Source organism: Lacerta agilis, chromosome 7, assembly GCF_009819535.1.
Source record: "Lacerta agilis isolate rLacAgi1 chromosome 7, rLacAgi1.pri, whole genome shotgun sequence".
Lineage (NCBI taxonomy): Eukaryota > Metazoa > Chordata > Lepidosauria > Squamata > Lacertidae > Lacerta > Lacerta agilis.
This window is the reverse complement of record NC_046318.1, coordinates 24,077,253-24,094,344: the sequence shown is the minus strand read 5'-3', so window position 1 is coordinate 24,094,344 and position 17,092 is coordinate 24,077,253.

Genomic DNA, 17,092 nt, shown 5'->3' with positions numbered 1-17,092 from the left:
TCTTCCTCCGGTCTAGATGGCCTACTGTGTCTCTGATTCTCTCTGTGAAAACATCTCGAAGTCTGCCTTAACTCTGGAGGCTTCCTGTCCCTGTTAACCTCTTCTCCTCTATGCAGCTTTCTCCATTGCCAGGGAAAAAACCGCTGCACTCGAAGCCTCCCAACTTCCAGGCTGCGGACGATCTGCATTTTGACAGCTGCTGTGATTCCTTTGGCGTGGCTTGCAGAATGGGCTGGCATTTCCCAGCCCCGGTTCAGGTCCTGCAGTAGGTTTGGCAGAGGAGAGGCCGAGCGAGCGGTACCTGCATGTGTGGCTCACAGGTGGGCGGCTCGAGCCTCGCACGGTTTGCTCCTGGGGCAGAATATGCTTGGCTGCTTCTCCCAAGCCAGGGCTGTGGGTGAGCACTTAAGCAGCCGAGGCAGTTTTGAGGAGCTGAAGCAAAGAAAGGAAGGGAAATGGCCAACTCTGACATCCGCTGCTCCCTGCTAGGCTCTTCTGTGTTTTGGAGACAAGAGCAAACAAAGGGGGATCCAGAACCATTTCGTTCTGCTTTGCTGCATTTAGTTTCTCTTTGCAATCCAGGCCATTGTGGTGCATCTTTACTTTTTTTTCTGTACACCAGGAAATCCTGCTCTTCCTTAGGGTTATATAATCTGCAACTGTCATTGATGGAGTTTCGTCCAAAAATAAAAAAATAACAAAAAACTGTTTGCTGAGAAAATAAAGGGAGTGTCCTACAAGAGCTGTCATTCACGTACTGTTGCAAAACCGGTCTGAGCAAAGCTTTCTAAGTTTATGTACATTTTTTCTCCCCCCTTTCACTCTCAAAACCAGTGAAGGGGTTGGTGGAAGGATTGGAACCCAGGACTCTTAGTCTGACACTCTGATGGGGCGGCGGCTAATGGTTAACCCTTGGCCAGTCACCTGGGTAGGTGTGGCTGGCCAACACACACACGCACACACACACAAACCAGCCTCTCTCTCTTCACCTGATATCAACTGAGGGTGTATGTGTGTTATTTCTCCTCCCTGATAATCAGGCAATTGATCTGATGACTGGGGAAGGGATACTTCACATCCTCATCAGGACACTGGGCTGGGCAGAGAAGTCCAAACCTCTTCACCTACCCCAGGGCAGTGTCATCCTTTGTTGCCCCATTTGTCCCCGCTGCCCCCCAAATAGGTGTGGGCCTGCTGGGGGGCGGGGCGTGGAGAGCAGCTGGAGAACATCACTTGGTCTGAGCTAGCCAACCCTGCTCTATACTAGTGTCAGTTGTCCGATTTTTATCGGTAATTTTAAAGTACAATGTTATGTAAAGTGCTTTGAGGTTTTGATAACTGAGCTGTATATAAATCCTGTTTGATGGTAATGATGACGACAACAACGATATAAGAGACAGTCATTTGCAGGTACCAGGAACTATCCCTAGTAGAAAGGAGCAGTTAGAACTATGGGATCTCCCTCCAGGGAGATAGTCCAGAAAGTCCAGAAATGTATCTTGGGTAGAGGAGTTTTTAAGGTGCTGTGAACCAAGAAGGTGGTTCCGTGGAAATATTTCAATATTTACATTCAGGGCATTTTTTAATTTTTTTATATATTTTTTGCAACAACCGTTCTAAGGCCATGTTTAATTTAGGTGCTTTTCTTTAATCCCTTCTCCCTGGTGCTTGTACAACAACAGATCAAAGAGAAACAGAGGCGTTTTTTGTGTGTCTCAGTGCTTCTGCCCCCTTTCCCCTTTCTGTGTTTTTCTGGTAAAAATAAATAAATAAAGCATATAAAAGCTAAGGAAGAGATTTACTTCCTTCTCCCTTCCTACTCTGATGTGGAAGGAACGGAAGGGCTTACATTGACTGGAATGAATTGTGGATTGTGGATACAGCCAATTCACATCAAAGTTGTCTTTGTTGTTACATATTACAGAGGATGAAGGAGACTTTCTGGTGAAACCTTAACAGACTAAACCTTTTTTTTTGTGTGTGTGTGTATGGCTTAAAGTTTCATCATGGGTAAAAACCCACATTGTCACATGCATAAACTGTTTCCTTTAGTTGGCAGAGATCTATGGGTACAGCCTCTATGAAGTTGCCTTATTCAGAGCCAGAGACCATTTGTCTCCTAGCGCAACTGTTTAGAGCAGGGAGGGGGAACCAGTGGCCCTCCAATTGTGGCAGGACTTCAGCTCCTCCCAGCATGGCCAGTGGCCAGGGTGACAGCAACTGGTGCCTGTTTGCTCTGGATGGGTGGAGGACAGGGACAAGAGGAATGTTTCTGCTTGGTGCCTAAAATATAGATAATGAAGGTGCCAGGCAAGCCTCCCTGGGGAGAACATTCCTCAAATAAGGAGCCACTGCAGAAAAGACCCATTCTTGTGTTGCTGCCCTCCAGACCTCTTGCGAAGAACACACACAAAGAAGGGCCTCTCATGATGACCGCAGGGTCCGTGTTGGTTCATATGGGAGAGGCAGTCCTTGAAGTATTGAGGTCATGAGATGTTTAATAGGCATGGATGCATAGCTGTCAACCTTCCATTTTTTGCGGGAAATTCCCCCATCAGTACTATACTATAGACTATAGTACTGATAGGGGAATTTCCCGCCAAAAAGGGAAGGTTGACAGCTATGCATGGATGGGGCCTGCAGGCTACCATAGGACCTCTTAATAGGAGAAATCTGGAGTAAGTTGTTTTTGGCTTCTTCACCAAATCTGCTCTGAAGAGGGAAAAAGAAAGCCCTGTTCTTGAACTGTAAAAGATGATCTCAATGTTGGGGTAGTAGCCCACAGTCTCGTTTCAATTTAAATGGCTTGTTTTCCTAATGCTTTTAACAAGCAGTGTGGCTTGTAGAGATGCTGAACGTGGCTCACAAGCTCTGTTCCAAATAACAACATGGAAGGCAGCTTTGGGCCCTGTGTAGGGTTGCCAAAAATAAAAACCTGGACACCCCTGGCTCAGCTTTTTTAAGGAAACCACTGGAGTTGTCGAGCTTTTTACAAAAACACAAAGATACTAAGATCCAGGACAAAGCACCACCCTTTGGAAACTCCCCTTGGATGTCAATTCCACTTTTGAAATCTCAGTAATGTCCAGGAAAATCCAGACGTATGGCAGTCCTAGCCCTGGGGGCCAGGTGTTGCTTTTTCAAGTGGTCAGACCAAGGATGCCCCTGGCCTGAGGCAGAGTGCACTCTCCCGGTGCTCAGAGCTCTTTCGCCTCCCAGAGATGACACAGTCGAGAGAGCCTGGGCTCTCGAACAGAACAAGCACAAACAGCTAATTTTCCTAGGGAGAACTGGCAGGCGTTGCAGTTTTGTCAGATGGGAATGGCGGTGGAGAAAAGAAAAGTGAGACCAGATGTTTTCCCTTAAAGTTGCTTCATATTTATGTTGGGGATGGAGCGAAAGGACTATAAAAATGTCACAGCCCTTGATCTTAAGCTTCAGAATGCCACTGTGAAACGCAGCACCGTAAATTCCCTTTTCATTTCATACAACCAGTGATTCTGACAATAGCCACTTGTGTGCATGCGAGCAAGTGCTCCTCCATTCATATAATACATTTACGAACTGGGGCAGAAAGGACCTTGGAGGTTAAAACTGATCCAGACATGATATGGTTCTGCTTCATCTGTAACTTTGGTGGGGATTAAATCAATGAACAGGATTGATGCCCTTGAACATCTGGGTTAAAAAGGACCTGGCTAGATATATAGACTGACAGAGCAGTACAACTACCAGGAAGCTCATCGTTCTGAGAAACACTTAAGCTTTTATGTTCAGAAGTACAGAGACACGCAGTGCAGACTTAAGAGCCCTCTTAGGTGCTTCTAGGTCAACATCATCTCATGGAGGCAAATGAATTGCATCAGTTGCACCAATAAAAATGTATTAGGCTCTACAAACCCTCTTACCCACCTCTCTGACATACAGATGCTTGGGGATCAGATTTCAAATCCCCTGACCTCGTGGGATATGCAAAACAACAGGGCAAAACAACACACACCTCTCATTTCTTGAGCCACATGGAGTATTGAAGGGAAGATTGCAGGTCAGTGGGAAAATACAGGCTAAACTTCCTTTCCAAGTCAGGGCTTTACCTGGGATAGAGGTGTTAACATGACAAAAGGTGGTGGAAGAAGAAGAAGAAGAAGAAGAAGAAGAAGAAGAAGAAGAAGAAGAAGAAGAAAGGCAAAGACCCATCTTGGGAAGGCTGGCTGGGAGAGATGCCTTGGACTCCAGTGCTGCACTGCTGTGAGGAACAAGTCCCTCTTGAAATGACCATGCTGTAAAGATCCGGACTCCTCCCTTCAAACTAAGGTGTAAATATGTGAATAAATCATATTTCTTAAAAATACAACAGTCTCTGCCACGTCTTGATTCTCAAAGCAATGCAGACCCTGGGTGGGTGCCTGGAACCCCCTGGAATCTTGCTGCTGCTGGGCAGAGAGGGGTGGCTGAGGGTGGCACCCATTTTTTGTCACAGTATTAACAGAGTCAGGGTGAGCCCAGAACATTTTGCTGCTTCAGGAAAACAGAAAATGCCACCCCCATCTCCTCCATGGCCACCCACCACTGTGGTCACTTCCTCTGTGGCCCAGCCACCTCCTCTGCCACTGCCACCAGCAGCTTGCTACTGCAGAGAAGGCTGGATCAGCTGCCTGAGGCCACTGCTTCACCTCGCCTCATGTGCAGGTCGGCCCTGAACAGATTTCAAGACACATTCCGCCCAGCTGCCCAGAGTGGCTGGGGTAACCAGATGGGCAGAGTGTTGTTTGTTTGTTTTTGTTGTTGTTGTATTTATTATTATTCCAGCAAGGCAAAAACATTCAAGGAGGTGCAAAGCAGGGATGATGAGGACTATAGCCTGAGATGGGTGTGTGTTGTTCGGAGGATCCCAAGGGCCAGATAGATAGTCATGGAGGACTGCAGAGGTTCCCCTCCTGAGGCCTCGAAGGCATCCTCGTATTTCATATTTGAAATGGCACTTGGCAGGTTCCTTAGCTTGGGTACATGGCACTCTTCTTGGTCCATTGTGCTTCCAGTTCCTTGGGAGGGTCTCTTGAGCAGTTTGCATCAGACCCAAACTGACCACTGCTGCCTTAAACCGTTTCTATATGAGAAGCACAAGCTGGTTCCTGAGGGTTCCCCTTAGGTAACCCTCTTCCTTCATAAAGCTAGGTTTTTTTAAAATGGAATTTCCTCGCTAAGCAATCATCCCCATGGTTCCTTGGGGAAATTAGTGCAGTTTAAATCAATTTAAATGGCGATGTGTTATTGAGCAGGAATGAGACCCCTGCTGGTTATTCTATTCTGTTTTGTTTTTCTTTTTTCATAATAATAATAATAATAATACCCCCCCCCTTCTGAAATATGCAAGCAGTTGCCCTGAAGACACTGGAATATGAGAGCATTTGCTGCGGCAGCCCGATTAGCTGCGATGAAAATAGGGGTGGGAAAGGGATGGAGGAGGAAGCACAGGGTTCCTTTCCTTTTTGCGGAGAGTAATTAATATATTGCTGTAGACCCCATTAATCCGATGCCTGCTCTTTTCTACAGAGTGATTTGCAGACTGATTCTCAGCTGGGCCCTTCTGCAGTTGGGGTGGACTCTGGGAAAAGAACATCACTTCATTATTGATTTGTGCTGTGGGATCAAACAATGCAAGCTTCAAATTTGTCATTGTGTTGTTTCCATTGAAGTACGTCAACGTCACACTGTGTTTGGGGGGGAGAGAGCAGAAAAGCTAAGTTCTTGCACGTGGGCTTTATTGCATACTATAACGAGAATGTTTGGGTGAAATTCAATGTTATGCTATTGTAAATGTTTCTTCTATGCAAGCATATCACCTTGTCAGAGGGAACGTCCCCTTCCTCTCCCTGAACTGTTCTGGAGGTCCTCCCAACCCCCTCTGAGCCATTTTTAAGGGGGGGGGCACGCAGGGAGCAGGGAGATATCCCTGTTGCACAAGCAGAAGTCCTGCTGATGGGGTTCATTAGATGAATCCTGTTCGTTGTGCTTATAATTGCATGTACAAAGCTATTTTCTTCCTTAGGTGAAGATCCTAGATGTACTTCAAAGAATATATGGTCTAAGCAGTGCTCCTGATCACGAAGCGGAAAGCCAGCAACCTTGAAGAGTCCATTTAATAGAATCATAGAATTGTAGTGTTGGAAGGGACCTCGAGGGTCATCTAGTCCAACCCCCTGCAATGCAGGACCCTGGTTTGAATGGATTGGGGTGGGGGGAAATTTCTCCCCAGCATCCTTCTCATTCAACACCTGTAGATGGCCGAATGGCTATTCTTTCCAGCAGAAAACCCTGGGCTTCATTTCTATGACAGTTGCCCCCTGCCCTATTGTACCCCCAGCTACCTATTTAATTCCTGAGCTGCCTGGTCATTGTTAGTCCTAATTAGCTGTTCTTTCTTCCTCTCTCTACTGAGTCATTCACCCTTCAGGGCTCACTGTGGCCTTCGCTGGGTCACCGCCAGCATCCTTATCTGACATTGAACCCAACCCACCAAGGATTTCTCCTGCATCACAGACAGTAATAGAAGATGAAGATGATCAGAGGTGGGTGGGCCATGCCCTTTATTTATGACGAGTTATTATTTATCTGTCCCCATCATCAAATTTCTCTTACTGTGCTAAACCATATCCAAGGCGATTTTTCAGCTCAGGGTGCAAATGATGTGATCCTTTTGATGTGATCCTTTTGATTTAAATGCAAGAGTCTTTCATTCAGAGTGTGGAGTGAGGGCTTCACTATTTTTCGGAACTGGCAGCTGGATGCTTGCTAACCTTGGGCAGGGAACTTTTAATGTGGAGGAGGGTTCAAACACGCTATCCTCCACCTATGTTCTAAAGTGGTACAGTCCAGAGAGGGCTATGTCATGAGAGTATTCAGAACACGTGATTTGGCTCCAAGATTGCTAAGATTATACATTGTGTTTCTGGCTCAGCATTAATTGATTTCAGTCTTGAATGAAAAGTTCCATCAGGGTGTGGCTTTCACTGGCACGATTCAGATCTCCTGCCCCTCTTCCTGCAGTCAGTCTCTCCAGCATTGCCAACATTCCCCCTACCCACTAGTCCTGTGAAGTCTGACATACAGAAATTTCCTGGCATGGGGGTAAAACGATGGGGAATCAATTCACCTGCTCAGTCTCTGTGCCTCTACTAGCTGGTGTAAAAGAACCATTAACAAGAAAGAAATAGGCAATGCTACAGACACATTTGTATATATTCGATGCATTTTTATTTTATGAAAGGGCTGGTTATAACGATGTAAGCAAATAAATAAAACAAATCTCTGGACCTGTGCTGCAACTCAACATGAGAATGGTGTAGTTGAATGAATCACTTTCAAAGCTAACAGTCATGGCTTAGGACACACATTTAGGATATCTTAATGAAGATTGTCTAGCCTTGAATACAAGAGTGGAGGACATCCAGCCATTGGACTGATCTTGACACAACCAACGGGTCCAAAAGTCATGCACACCTGCCAATCAGCTGGCATCAGTTTAATAGGCATTCGTCACCTCTTTGTGTATTTGCTTGGGGGTGCTAAGTGTGGGGTGCAATGCTCAGATGTAGGCACAATGAGGACACTAATCTGTGCAAATAACTGCAGACATGGAACTGGGTGGTTAGTATGTATCATAGGACAGAAATTATGGTTGCATTGATCAGCAGTAAAAGGGTGCCAACATGTGTGTATGTTTTAGTTTTATTCAGTTTGTTCAATTGTGCAATAGGGAACCCCCCCACACACCTTTTGTGAGGAGAAAGAGGGTGAGAGAACAGCTTGATATAAATTAGCTGCTCAAAGCAGGATGGTGCTCTCCCCTGGCCCCCCAGGTGGAGATGGGGGAAGCACCGCCACTTATAATCTTGGCAGTTTGCTGTTACGCTCTTCGAAGCGTGACGCACATCTTCGGCAGCCAAGCTAACATTTCCAGAGTCTGATCACCCGCGGTACTGAAGATTGTATCCAGGTGGCGAGATCGAGTTTCACAGCTCCCGCCATGCCCGTATAATGTCATGACCACAAAACATCTGCACGCCAAGCTGTTTCTGTATCCTGAGGGGTGAATTTTAGAGTGGGGTGCCCCACTGAAGGACAATCCCCTCTCCCCGTTCAATCAACAGAGACCTATCTCATGCTCTCAAAGATTGCGGGGTGGGGAGAGAAATAACAGCAGACTCCAGGCTGCCAGCCATTGTTTTGCCTGATTAACATCTACACATATCCCCTCCACTACAATAAATGCATTCAGGTCACATCCACACCATAAAGCACATTTGTTGTTGTAGTTTGTCCCTTACAGAGCTCCCAGCACCCTTGGCAAACTACAACTCCCAGGGTCCTTTGGGGGGAAGCCTTTAAATGCATGGTGTGGATGTGACCTTGATTTTTATTGCTTGAACATAATACGGAGCCTTCTCTCAACCCCGGCTCCACACTCCTAATCACCATTTCGGCAATCTCATGTGAGGGTATGCTCCCTCTCTCTGTCTCCTGCCTGAGTGAGTTTGGCTTCAGGACTTGGGGAATGAGCACAATGGCCGTGATTTTCTTGGCGGTTTGAATCCCTGCAACGGGGTGAGTTCCCGTTGCTCGGTCCCTGCTCCTGCCCACCTAGCAGTTCAAAAGCACGTCAAAGTGCAAGTAGATAAATAGGTACCGCTCCAGCGGGAAGGTAAACGGTGTTTTCGTGCGCTGCTCTGGTTCGCCAGAAGCGGCTTAGTCATGCTGGCCACATGACCCGGAAGCTGTACGCCGGCTCCCTCGGCCAGCAAAGTGAGATGAGCGCCGCAACCCCACAGTCGTCCACGACTGGACCTAATGGTCAGGGGTCCTTTACCTTTACCTTTACCCTCTCATGCTAACTCTGTGTGAGAACCTGGTCCCTGGCTGCCTCTATCTTCCTCTCTCTCAGCCCTTAATGCCTGTAACTCATGGAGGCTTCCCAGCCACAAATGTAAGATTCCTGGCATCAGATGGTTGAAATGCAGAGTTGTCAGTTAACGAATAATGTTTAGTTGATGACTTCTCTGTCTTTTAAATCATTTGTTGGCTAGTTACATTTAAATAAATTTACGTATTTTGATACCTGCGTGCAAAATGCCTTTATGAGATTTGAAGGAACAGTACAACCCACTGAACAGCAGAAACAGAGACCAGCATTCCCTCCTTTTCCCCTTTTGTTCCCTATTATGGTGGCATGACAGAACAACAACAAAAAAGGCGACAAAATTAAATAAGCTTAACCCATCTTAAACTAAAACTGCAGTTGCCTGATCTCCTGGTTAGTTAAATAACAGATAAGAATATTTTCTGGGCAATATTATTAATTAATATTAAATATTATTAAATATTTATTTATTAAAAACACATTGCTATCCCGGGAGTTTATTTCCTTTTCTTGTGTGGTTTGTTTTAAATTACCTCTGTTCTTCTAGCTGATGACATTTTGAATGGAAGCACAGTTTAATTTGTTATATATCTATATTAAGTGCATGCTGCCCTCTTATGGCTAATCTCTCTGGGTGCTGTCGTACTTCTTCGTACAGTATCAGTTTCCAGAGAAGCAGCTGCGTGCGTTAGTCTGCTGCAAACAAAATCAGCAAAGAGTCTGGTGGCACTTGGAAGACTTACAAATGGCACAAACATTTCTGGACTAGAGTACACTAGAGTACACGTTAGATGAGGCATAATCCTCAATTGCAGAAACACACACACACACACACACACACACACACACACACACACACGGTAGTAAGGCGGAAGAGCTGTAAGCATTGAGATCAATGGAAGTGGAAGACAAGAAGCTAGAACCAGAATGTATGGAAGATAAGCACTGTGAGCCTTTACAACAGTAGTCATAGCTGATGAAACAATGCAACTCTGCAATGCCGTGTTAATTAACATCTGCAATGGGCAAGGAAACCATTGTCGTTATTCATATATCCAAAGGAACAGAGAGGAATGTCTTGACGCATTGTGATCCAGCGGATTGTAATCAGGGCGGAGCCTCCCTTTGAAATTCTTTTGTTAAATATGGCCACCTTAAAGTAAGTGGCAGAGGGTACCCATGCAGTGGCTATGAACCTGGCGACGACCCTTGCGCCTATCAGGCTAGTTTTTCTGCAGGGATTCTGCTACATCTTGACTCCTTCCTTTGGAATGATGCCATGAGGCCCGTACATTGACAGTAAGGGGATTTTCCTCTCTCTTCTTGGGCCACACGAACTTCAACAGGAAGGAGTGATGAAAAGACTCTTCAGTTCCCCGCCCAGCGTCTCACAGTCCCTTGCAGGCTATGTGTGGCAGTATTATTTGTACCCACATGAATCAGAAAGAAGGGGTAGTGGTCAGTGGGCTTTGTAAGGCCTGGCAACTTCTCCATCACTCAGTAGGGACTCACCTATCACCATAATTCCCCACTCTGTGTGTTGATTCTGAAAGGAAAACACCAGTGGGGACCTTCCCTTTCGGGTCACTCCAAGGGTGAGAGAGCATCACCCCATTTTTTTACACCTTTTTTGTTATTGGAGCATTGCTGTTCTTTAAGGGAGATGGTTCTTACTGAGTTTTGTCCTGATTGATTGGCTTGAGACGGCCAATGCTGCGGAGAAAATACCTGGTTTATTATTGCTAGCAAATTCCTGTGATTATGATGGGTAGGTTTGGAGAGTCAGCATGCGAATTGCAGGGATCTTGATGGCGTGCATGCCACACAGGAAGTAAGCAAGTAAATAGACACAAAAGATAGCAAATGGTTCGGCATGTAAGCCAGTAAATTAACTGAGTGAAAGGGGCCGTTGGATTTGAACCAGGGATTTGATGGCAAGAACCAGGGCCAGTGCTATCTGTAGCAGCTTGACAGAGGAGGGAGTTACTCTCAAGAGTTGCTCTCAGATGGCCAAAGGGTGGTCAGTGGGGTTATATATCTGTCCCTATAAAGACTTTGTCTCTGGTCTGAGTTGTCACCAGGCTGTCTGCTGTTGCTCCAGAACTTGCCGGTTCCATCTCGCATCACATCTTCCAGATTTGCATCCCCTCACAGCACGTGGTCTGACATTGGCCAGTTGAGGTCCACCGTCCTGCATGACCTGAAATTTGTTCAGTAAATAAATGCACATCTTCTCTCTTTGAATCCATTCTTTCCTGGAGTTCAAAGAGTAACTTCTACATCTGTAATTTTGCAGCTTGTACGGTTGAGGACTAGTGACCTAGCTGGATAATATTTAACAGGTGGTTTACTTTAGCAACAAACCTTCATTGTAGGAGCGAGCCAGCTTCTGAACTTCTGTTTAGTTTACAACCGGACATGTCACAACTCCTGTCCTGTCCTCAGGAAGGTATCTGTACTCCACCCGACTTGGGTGAGCAGGACCAGGGGCCAAATACCCCGCTCTTTGCTGAAGAATTTGCACCTGTTGGGAGTAAGGTACGATGCCTTGCCCCCAAGAACCAACTGGCATTTCTTTGTCGTGCAAGGGAGTGCCTCATCAGCATTGCGCAGAGCATGTTCTTTTTCTTGGCAAGCCCAGGAGAGACTTTAAGATGTCAAAGTGATCCAGGCACAATGTAGAGTGAAGAACACAAGGGGGAGTGGAAAGGTGGTGTTGGGTTAATGACTAATGAAACGGAGAGAACAATTGCAAAATATAATCCATTCATCTTTGGCAGGGAACCAAGTATGTTGCTTAGGACAAAAGTTCAGGGCTGGAGGAAGGATGATAACAAAATGGATGAAGGGGGAGCTTGTGTGTGTGGTGTACTTCATATGTAGAGCATTGTGTTGGACTTGGACCAGGAAGACCTGGGACCTGTGCTCAGCCACCCAAGCAGCCTTGGGCAATTTACCATCTCTCAGCCTGGCTATGTATGTCAACCAGCGCTCTTCAGAGGAATTAAACCCTCCAGGTTTAATTCCTCCCCCAATATTTTATATTGAGTTTTAATATGAACAAACAAGTTTCAACAATAAGAATAAAGAACAAACCATTATGGGAGAGAGAGAGAGAGAGATTCAATTGTCACAATTGCCAATAAAAAGGTGTAGGATACAGGTGTGCAATTTACTGAGTTAATAATATATCATTCCTGCCAACCTAGCAGTTCGAAAGCACGTCAAAGTGCAAGTAGATAAATAGGTCCCACTCCGGTGAGAAGGTAAACGGCGTTTCCGTGCGCTGCTCTGGATGACCAGAAGCGGCTTAGTCATGCTGGCCACATGACCCGGAAGTTGTACGCCGGCTCCCTCGGCCAGTAAAGCAAGATGAGTGCCACAACCCCAGAGTCGTCCGCGACTGGACCTAATGGTCAGGGGTCCCTTTACCATTAATATATCATCTCAAGAGGGAAAGGACGTGTGGTCTATAATTAGTGGAACCTGACACTCTTTGAATATAAAATAAAATTCAAACAAATGGCAAAGAAGTGATCTCAAAAACGTTGCCCCCTGAATACAGTACTTCTAGATTATGTGAGATTCCCCCCCCCCCCAAGAAGGGCAATTTGCCAGCTCTTGGAATACCAATACGTAATCCAGATTATTGAGACCAAAATTTCCCATCTGGCCTATGATGAAACTATTTAAGCCCATCCACCTTGAACTCTTGGAAGATAGATAGAATATAGATGTATTGATATACAAATGAGCAAACAAATAAATTTATTTGAGCTCAGCACCTGCTAATGACAGCTGGCACAGTGCATAAAAAAAATGACACAAAATTGCTGTTGAGTGAATCTGTTCACACAGCATGCTTTTAAAGCACACCCCCACACCCAAAGAATCCTGGGAATTGTAGTTTGTTAAGGGTGCCGGGAATTGTAGCTACAGTTCCCCGGATGCTTTGGAAGGGGTGTGACGCTTTATATGCTTTTTGAATGAATTGTGTGTACGCAGTGGGGTTCTCATTTCCTTCGCTTGGTTAGCTACACCAACACTACACGCAAAGTCTGGGACAGTGCGCAGAGCATAATTGGCCTGACTTTCTAAAGGCACCCAGAGAAGGAATGCCCTCCTATCTTGCCAAGGAGACTGGTGGCAGTAATTAGCTGTATGCAAACACTGTGCGGGTGGGAGGGGGAACACACGACTCACTGGCTTCCTGCCTCTTGTCCTTGCATGAGTACGGAGGGGAGTTGATGGACAATGAGTAACATTCCCTTACTTCTGTGCTGTGTGTTTCCAGATGAACTGGTTTGTTTCTTAGCTCGCTCTTGTACACACTGGCATGGCCTGCCCTCCCCTCCTGCAGCCGTACTATGCTACCTACTATTATGCGCGCCCAGCCCTCATCGCAAACAAAAGGCAAGAGCAGTCTAAATCACTGTAACACAAACACTATAATTAAGAGGAGAAAGCATTCAGATGCCCACCAGCGATTCAGATTTAGCTGGAGTAGCAAATCACTTGGCAGTTTGCTAGTGGCTTGGACGGAGCTAAATGGCTATTTTGCTGCCTTTGGCCAAGATTTGGTGATGTAGTTGGAATATTGCTGTCCAAACACAGTTCCCAAATAGCTGTTTTTATGTTCGCATGGAAGAATGCTGCTGTTCTTATTTATCGATTGCACTGACTAGTCACTTTTCTTCTACAAAAAGTAACCCAAAGCAATTTACAAAAATAATACAACAGTGGAATATGATTCTTCCAGCATCCCCACCAGAAAACTCACGCGCGCGCGCACACACACACACCAAACTGGCAAACAGGGCCCCAAGAGTTTGATGCACTTCAACTTGTTACAACCTCAATTTTATGACAGAATGATTTGCTAGGTTTTCTCTGAAAGCCTGCAGTTCCAAAAATTCTGAGAATTTTGGCTTCTACATTAACAGAAAAGGGATGGAAGCGATGTCGTTTCTGGGCTATCAAAACCCATGCCTGCTCCCGATAGAGGGCAGGGCCTGCTCACACAAACCATACAACCCTATGCAAGTTGTGAGAAATGCTACTGCTAAATTGATTGTGACATACATAAACACTATACTTTTAAAGCAAATTCGAAGCACATTTCCCCATTCCTCAAAAAGAAGTTGGGACTTGTAACTCTATGAGGGGTAATCTACAGCAGTGTTTTTCAACCACTGTTCCGCGGCACACTAGTGTGCCGTGAGATGTTGCCTGGTGTGCCGTGGGAAGAAATGAAAAATTACTTTATATATAGTCAATATAGGCACAGAGTTAATTTTTTTAACATTTTCTAATGGTGGTGTGCCTCGTGATTTTTTTCATGAAACAAGTGTGCCTTTGCCCAAAAAAGGTTGAAAAACACTGATCTACAGTGCCCAGAATTCTCCAAATTTAGCAGCTTAGGCACGTGAGGGAAAAGCCCTGTCAGAACTTCTGTTTCCGTTCAGTAACTAGGATTTTAGGTAGTTTGTTTACCTATGACGGTCAAGAAGCCTGGAAGGTGTGTGCTTTTAAAAAAAACATGGCAGATTATAGCATAGCCGTAATGCTGCTGCACATTTCAAAAATTCCCATTTCTGTCATCTAACAACAACAACAACAACAACAAGCTTAAGTAGCCATTTCAATGGCTTTCTGGTCAGTTATAACTTGACTTCTGGCCAAAAGATTATGGCTGCCTCAAGGCCGTGTGACTTTTGACAGGTTAACGCTGCCACCTGCTAGTTGGTTTTAAGGATTGTTGTTGAAGCAAGAGCCAATGCAGAGCAGTAAAGGCCCCTCCAGACCGGCATTTTCTTTTTCTCCTTCTTTGCAGGTGTATTCTGTAAAATGTCACTGATGCAACAGCAGTGCATTTGTGGTGGCGTTAATCTATTTTATTGGTTCTCCTGCAATGCTTCCCCCAATGTTACCACGCGATTGTTGTTTGGTGGGGCCCCCTCTTGCACTGCTGAATCAAAAGTGTACGAGATAAATTGAAGTACTGTTGAACACAGGGCTGAATCGCACAGCAACAAACCATAGCTTGACACTGTATCTGATCTGGTGTCTGTGCAACGGCTGTATCTAGGTAGCTTGAAATGTTTGCAACGTAGGGCTGCTTCGCACTTGCCGCTAGCTTGTAAGCAAGAGATTCAGGAATGTGATGGTGTACTGAGGTGCCTTTTGTGTTCCACTGTGTTTGAGATTTGTCTCCTATGGGATCCCTTCTTACACTGAGCACCCAGTTCTGTTCAAGCTGCCTACTTAGCATCTTTCCCCCTTGAAAGGTCCAGGGATTATACACAAATAGTCCAAACTATACTCCAAGCTACAGGCTGCGGACACATTGTTCTGTAATCTACACATAAATTTCCATGATGATAATTTTTATCTTGCAAACTGCCCTGTGATCCTCCAAGGAAAGGGGGCACAGAAATCAAATAAATAAACAAAAACAATGCATGTCATGATTATGTTTATGTGACCATGTAAGTTTGGTAATATATGCATAATGCAACGTATTCTCCCCCAAAAGGCGGGACAAGGAAAATGGTCAAACCCTAGCAAAACCTGTTAAGTATATATAGTCATAAGAGTTGGCTGTGAGGGCTGCCAGCACTAGGTCCCCAAAATCTACAAAAGAGGTGGAGAGCAACAGCCTTTGAGACATTACTTCAAGATTCATTGATAAAGCGATAAATCCCACACAAAGAGTCCTTTTGAAGACAGTCAACTTCAAAGTTGTTTCCAACACAGAGAGATCCTCTGAGAAAGCTTTTGAGCAAAGCACCTCTGCCTCTCTTGATTTTCAGGAAGATCGTGGGCCTCTTTGTTTCTCTAACAGCATCTTCCACCTCCTCCCTGGAGCTGTGTAGGATGTTCTTTTCGCTCAGGTTATAATCGGGATCTGTGAAGTTGCTAGGCATAGCTGTGTTTGGCTCTGCAAAGCTATTTCAGGCAGCCAGATGCAGTCAGTTCTAAATTAGGACAGGACTTCATGCTACCTTGGTAGGCATGTGTTCACACACCCACGTTTGCCGAGACAAAGGTGAGGCAGGGACAGGTGCTTTGCAAAGGGAGAATCGGCAGGTGCTTAGCTTCATTTGCACTGATCTCCCCTGCCTCATCTCCTGCTCTGATTTTCATAGAATCATAGAGTTGGAAGAGACCACAAGAACCACCCAGTCCAACAAAGCAGGAAACACCATCAAAGCATTCCTGACAGATGGCTGTTAAGCCTCCGCTTAAAGACCTCCAAAGAAGGAGACTCCACCACACTCCTTGGCAGCAAATTCCACTGTCGAACAGCTCTTATTGTCAGGAAGTTCTTCCTAATGTTTAGGTGGAATCTTCTTTCTTGTAGTTTGAATCCATTGCCCCATGTCCGCTTCTCTGGAGCAGCAGAAAACAACCTTTCTCCCTCCTCTATATGACATCCTTTTATATATTTTGCCTCATCTAGGCTTACTTCTAGGTTCCATTTTTTTACATTATGCCTTGACTCTCCCCTCCCACAACAGAACTCAGGGTGGGGCATGTGGGTCACCAGCCAGCCATTGTGGGGCTCGTTTGTTAAGAAGAACCTGAAGGTGACCACTGTAAACAGTTGAGCTCCTTAGACCGGATTCGAATAACACTCGTAATGCAACAAGAACTAGGAATACATGGGATACTGACAAAATTGAAGTGGTTTAAAATATGCAGAGGAAAAAGGATTAGTAACAGAGCCCATGGAGGGTTGGGGGGAATTCCAGAGATTTTATTGAGTCTTTGTTTCTTTATCATTCATGATTTTGAATGTAAATTTTAATTTGTAAAACTAAATAATAATAAAAAGGAGAAGAACCTGCACGTAGGACATAGGCTGATTCTCCTATGTAAATTCCCCCATTATCTTCACATTTGACTCATGAAGAAGGCCTGTAGTAACACTCTTAGATGTTCCTTTTGTAGTATGCGGGCTATTAAAGTATTTCTGTGGGTAGGCTTCCTATTATTTTGCATGGTGCACCCATATATCCTTCACAGAAGGGGAATAATACTGACTATTTGCTGCGGCCCTTTTTCACAGGGTGCATGTAAAGATCTTGCCAAGTAGCTGGGAGGATTTAACTATATATCCACACACAATTAAAAATAATGTGGGAGCAAGGGGGATATCGAAAAGCTCACTGA